Here is a 5770-nt window from a genome sequence, read left to right as displayed (position 1 = left end):
GGGGAGAGAGAGAGGAGAGAGTGAGAGGGACGTGCAGGAGGGAGAGAGAGTGAGAGGGACGCAGGGAATGGGAGAGAGAGGTGAGTGGGACGAGGGAGGGGAGAGGTGGAGGGAGGGGACGCAGGGAGGGAGGGGAGAGGGATGCAGGGAGGGAGAGGAGAGGGAGTAGGGAGGGAGAGAGGGATGCAGGGGAGGGAGAGGGAGGGAGAGGGATGTAGGGAGGGAGAGGAGAGAGGGACAGGGAGGGAGAGGGAGAGAGGGACGTAGGGAGGGAGAGGAGGGAGAGGGGACGTAGGGAGGGAGAGGAGGAGAGGGACGCAGGGAGGGGAGAGAGAGGAGAGGGACGCAGGGAGGGAGAGGGAGGAGAGGACGAGGGAGGGAGGGAAGAGGAGAGAGGGAGAGGATGCAGGAGGAGAGAGGGAGGAGAGAGGAGAGGGACGAGGAGGGGAGAGAGAGGTGAGTGAGGGACGCAGGAGGGGGGGAGAGAGGGAGGAGAGACGCAGGAGGGAGAGGAGGGAGAGGGGACGCAGGGAGGGAGAGGAGGGGAGGGGAGGGGAGAGTGAGAGAGAGGGGGAGGGGAGGAGGTGAGGGAGGGAGGGGAGGGACAGGGAGAGAGGAGAGAGAGGGAGAGAGAGGGACGGTGAGGGAGAGAGGAGGGACGTAGGGAGTAAGAGAGTGAGGGAGAGGGGAGGGAGAGGAGAGGGACGCAGGGAGGTGAGAGGAGGGAGGGAGAGAGGAGTAGGAGGGACGGGAGGGGAGAGAGGGAGGAGAGGACGCAGGGGAGAGAGAGTGAGGAGAGGGATGGAGGGAGGGAGAGAGAGGAGTGAGTGGGGAGAGGAGAGGAGGAGAGGGAGGTGCAGGGAAGGGAGAGGAGAGAGGGACGCAGGGAGGGAGGAGGAGGGAGGAGGTGAGAGGGACGCAGGAGGGGTGAGAGGGAGGAGTGAGTGAGGGGAGGGACGTAGGGAGGGTGAGAGAGGGAGAGGGACAGGGGAGAGAGAGAGAGAGAGAGACAGGGGAGGGGGAGGAGAGAGGAGGGGAGAAGGGACGCAGGGGAGGGGGAGAGAGAGTGGGTGGGGAGGGGAGGGAGAGGGATGAGGGAGGGGGGGAGAGAGCGAGGGAGGAGAGGGATGGGAGAGAGAATGAGGAGAGGGATGCAGAGAGGGAGTGAGGAGAGGGACGCAGGGTTGGAGAGAGGAGAGGGACGTAGGGAGGTTGGAGGAGAGAGAGAGAGGAGAGGACGCAGAGGAGAGAGAGAGAGAGAGAGAGAGAAGTACGCAGGAGTGGGAGGAGAGGAGAGGAGAGGAGGGAGCACGGAGGGGGGGGAGAGGAGTGAGTGAGTGAGTGAGAGGGACGAGGGAGGGGAGAGTGAGAGGAGGAGGGAGAGGACGCAAGGGAGGGAGAGAGGAGAGGAGTGGGGAGGAGAGAAGGACGGAGGGAGGGAGAGAGAGAGAGAGAGAGAGAGAGAGAGAGAGAGAGAGAGAGAGAGAGAGAGATGCAGGGAGGGAGAGGGAGAGGGCACGGGAGAGTGGGGCGGCCAAGAGGGATGTGTGGGTGGTGAAACAATGAGGTTGAAGGGCTTTGCCTGGTGTGCTCTGCATACCAGTATGTGGGTTTGGTGGTTTCAGATGTGGGGTTCTCAGGTGTGTTTCCTGGCACACCAGTATGTGGGTCTGCCAGGTGTGAATCCTCCGGCACCACGGATGGGGGCTCTGCGGTGTGCGTTCTCCCGGCACACCAGTCATGTGGGGTTCCTGTGGTGTGTTTCCCGGCAATACCAGTATGTGGCTCGGTGTGTTTCCCGGTACACCAGTATGTGTCTGTGCGGTAGCCGGCACACCAGTATGTGGGGTCGGTCCGTTGCACCAGTGGGTCTTGCTCGGTGTGTTCTCCGGTGCCACCAGTATGTGGGTTTTGCCGCCTTCCCGGTACGCCAGTATGTGGGGGTCCTGTCCGGTGTTTTCCCGGTACACCAGCATGTTGGGGTCCTGTCCGGTGTGTTCTCCTCCCCGGCACACCAGCATGGTGGTCCTGTCGGTGTGTTCCCTCCCGGTACACCAGTATGTGAGGGTCCTGTTCGGTGTGTTCTCTCCTCCCGGCACACCAGTATGTGGGTCTCGGTGTGTTCCTCCTCCCGGTACACCATGCATGTGGGGTCCTGTCCGGTGTGTCTCTCCTTTCGGTACACCAGTATGTTGGGGTCCTGTCAGGTGTGTTCCTCCTCCCGGCACACCAGTATGTGGGGGTCCTGTCAGGTGTGTCCTCCTCCCGGTACACCCTGCATGTGGGGCTCCTGTCCGGTGTGTGTTCTCCTCCCGGCACACCAGTATGTGGGGGTCCTGTCTGGGTGTTCCCTCCTTCGGCACACCAGTATGGGGTCCTGTCCGGCGTGTTCCCTCCTCCCGGTACACCCATGTGGGGCCCTGTCCGGTGTGTTCCCTCTCCCGGTACACCAGGTATGTGGGCCCTGTCCGGTGTGTTCTCCTCCCGGCACACCTGCATGTGGGGCTCCTGTCCGGTGTGTTCTCCTCACGGTACACCAGTATGTGGGTCTCGGTGTGTTCCCTCCTCCCGGCACACCAGTATGTGGGGGTCCTGTCTGGTGTGTTCTCCCCGGCACACCATTATGTTGGGGTCCTGTCCGGTGTGTTCCGTCCTCCCGGTACACCAGCATAGTCCTGTCAGGTGTGTTCTCTCCCGGTACACCAGTATGGGGTCCTGTCAGGTGTGTTCCTTCCTCCCGGTACACCAGTATGGGGTCCTGTCCGGTGTGTTCCCTCCTCCCGGTACACCAGTTTGTGTGTCTTGGTGTCCCCCTCCCGGTACACCAGTTTGTGTGTCTGTGTGTCCTCCCGGATACACCAGCATGTTGGGGTCCTGTCCGGTGTGTTCCGTCCTCCCGGCACACCAGTATGTGGGGGTCCTGTCCGGTGTGTTCCTCCTCCCGGCACACACCAGTATGTTGGGGTCCTGTCCAGGTGTTCCTCCTCCCGGTACACCAGTTTGTGTGTCTGGTGTGTCTCCCGGTACACCACAGTTTGTGTGTCTTGGTGTGTTCCTCCTCCCGGTACACTGTGTGTCTTGGTGTCCCCTCCCGGCACACCAGTATGTGGGGTCCTGTCCGGTGTGTTCTCCTCCCGGTACACACCAGTATGTGGGGTCCTGTCTGGTGTGTTCCTCCCGGTACACCAGTATGTTAGTCCTGTCATGTGTTCTCCTCCCGGTACACCAGTATGTGGGGTCCTGCCGGGTGTGTTCCTCCTCCCGGCACACCAGTATGTGTGTCTTGGTGTGTCCCTCCCCGGTACACCAGTATGTGCCTATAAAGGTAACCATATGGAAACACCTTCCCTTTTATGGTGTGTGGTGTGACGTCAACAGAGGTAATCTTCCTAATACACCTTCAGTACACTTAGTAAGGCAGACAATTATTTGTATCAGTAAAGTTAGTTTAAATTATTTTTACACTTCTGTCTCATGGAAATTCATTTATCTGCATCCATCCATGGTATTGTACACGCCATGTTATAAAGACCTCCTCTGTTTTGTTGATGGATAAACACGCTCTGTTCTTACTACAAGGGGAGTTTGTGAGCACCTTGTTAGTTACTCCAATTCTCCGTCACCTTTGTGTCAACATTTACTTCCATCGTACGAGTACACCAGTATGGGAGTGATGATGGTAACGGTATATTGTTAAGGGAAGTGATAGTAATGAGGTAAAGAGATCTTCCCAGAAATGTTGTACGCCCGAACTCTGTGAAACTCCATATTAGCAACACCTTTTGTCTGCTGGTATACCTGGGGCGTGACCGCGTGTTGTCGGGTACATGTGTTAAAACAATGAAGCTTAACCCCTCCCCTCCCCGAGTCTATTACAGGACCTAGTTAACAAGAGAGGCAGGATGGCGCTATGACACGGCTAGGTCTACTGGGTGTTGTTTGTCTGGTGTGCGAACGTCTGCTACCATCGGTCTACGGTGGTCAGCCTTTAGGTTAGTTACTCCATGACAACAACCTGTCGTCATGGTAAGGTGAGGGAGCGGTCATCACATCCCGGGTGGTCCACTCAGCTCTTACCTCACTAATGTTGGCTGGTCACAGTAACATTCAGACAAACGATACTCTCGTCGAGTAGTTAAGAGGGGAGTAAGGCCACCTCAACATAATTGGGTATGGTTAGAATACTATGGGTATTCTGTTGTTATCTTTGAATTGGCTTTACGTGGAGGTCCAACTATGCACTAGATTTCCTGAAAAATCAACCATTCAGTGAAAACTCTCCAGGATATAAGGTTGATAGTGTGGTGAAACATGTGTTCAACCACCTTCAAGTTCTGGACAACGGGCTACACGTCTCGACCTGCGAGTCTTAAGTAGGTTAACTAGACCTTTCCTCCAGGTGGCTAAAGCATCGTGTAAACAGTTACCATATGACGAGAAAATTTCCCTGGAGGTAGACCACAGCTATTCCCAGTCATAAGGTACACCTCCTGGCGAGCTGTTAGCACGCCACACCAGTGAGCTTCACATGCCTCAAACACAAGTGAAAAATAAAAGCCAAAAAGATTCAGAAGTACTGCCCATCCTCCAGACCCCAAGTTATGGTCCACCAGGAGGAACACCAGACATGAAGACTCAAACCAGAAAAAAAGGCTCGTGATGCAAAAGTGGTCTACTGTAGTATATGTTCATGATATATTACAAATTGTAGATGACATTATATCTTAATATTGGAAATTTGATTGAAAGATAATACATCAAACTTTCATTTGAAATCATAAAAGCATCTCCAAAGATTGTTTTTTCTCACCCATAACTATCTAGACGGATATTACCTATGTATTGTCGACTAAAAATCATGAAATATTTGGTATTTATACAAATTGTAATGAACAATTAAAACAGATGAAAGCATCATTAACCATCCTTAGTTCACTGTACAAATTCTTCGGATTTCGTGGAGGATACTTGGAGTCCAGTCACCTATACGGACAACAGCTGTATGAGAGGTGATCAGAGACTCTTCCAGAGGTTCTGGACACAACTACACTTTAGGTAAGGTTAGGTTTAGTGTGGTCTCGTCGCCTCCCGTGGAGGTAGTGATGGCGGGACGCGTCTACACAGCGGAACTGCCACTCATATAGTGATGTTAACTGGCAATATACGACACTCAAGGTGCCACCATCTGAATGACAGTTTGAGTTTTTTATTCTGACCATTAGTGTGAGTGCTATGAAATAGGTGGCGCGGTGTAAATGCGACGATCTGAGTGCCCAATTCTGTGTGCTATGGTTTGAGTGGCACATTTTGAGTGACAGTCAGAGTGCCACATTGAGTGGCACTTTGTGAGGGCTGGCCAGTAGTTTATTGATAGGGGCAGAGGGGTAGCCATGATGACGTCATTATTTGCCCAGATTTTGGCCAGTGACCCGCCATCACTGTCTCTAAACATTGATATCCACGGGAGGAGCAATAATTATCTTGTCAGTATGTGTGTTCGTCCTGGTGTCTGCGCTGTCTCGGGGAAACAATTACGTTACAACAAGGTGTGGGGGAGGCGCGGCACTGTTGATGAATAGGCGACAAAAGGAGAGAAATAAATTTAAAGTGGGTGAGAGGGGGAGGTGAGGAACGTGATGGCCGGGCGATCCTCGCTTTAACGAAGCACATGATGATTCGTTTCATCGTCCTGCCCCACCAGGCAGTGCCACACACACACATACACACGTTTTGGTTAGTGGAGTGCCTTCGCTCCGCCTCCTCACTCCTC

This window comes from Homarus americanus, unplaced genomic scaffold (genome assembly GCF_018991925.1).
Source record: "Homarus americanus isolate GMGI-L3 unplaced genomic scaffold, GMGI_Hamer_2.0 scaffold40248, whole genome shotgun sequence".
Classification (NCBI taxonomy): domain Eukaryota; kingdom Metazoa; phylum Arthropoda; class Malacostraca; order Decapoda; family Nephropidae; genus Homarus; species Homarus americanus.
The sequence above is the reverse complement of the archived record's forward strand: the minus strand, read 5'-3'. Positions refer to the sequence as shown.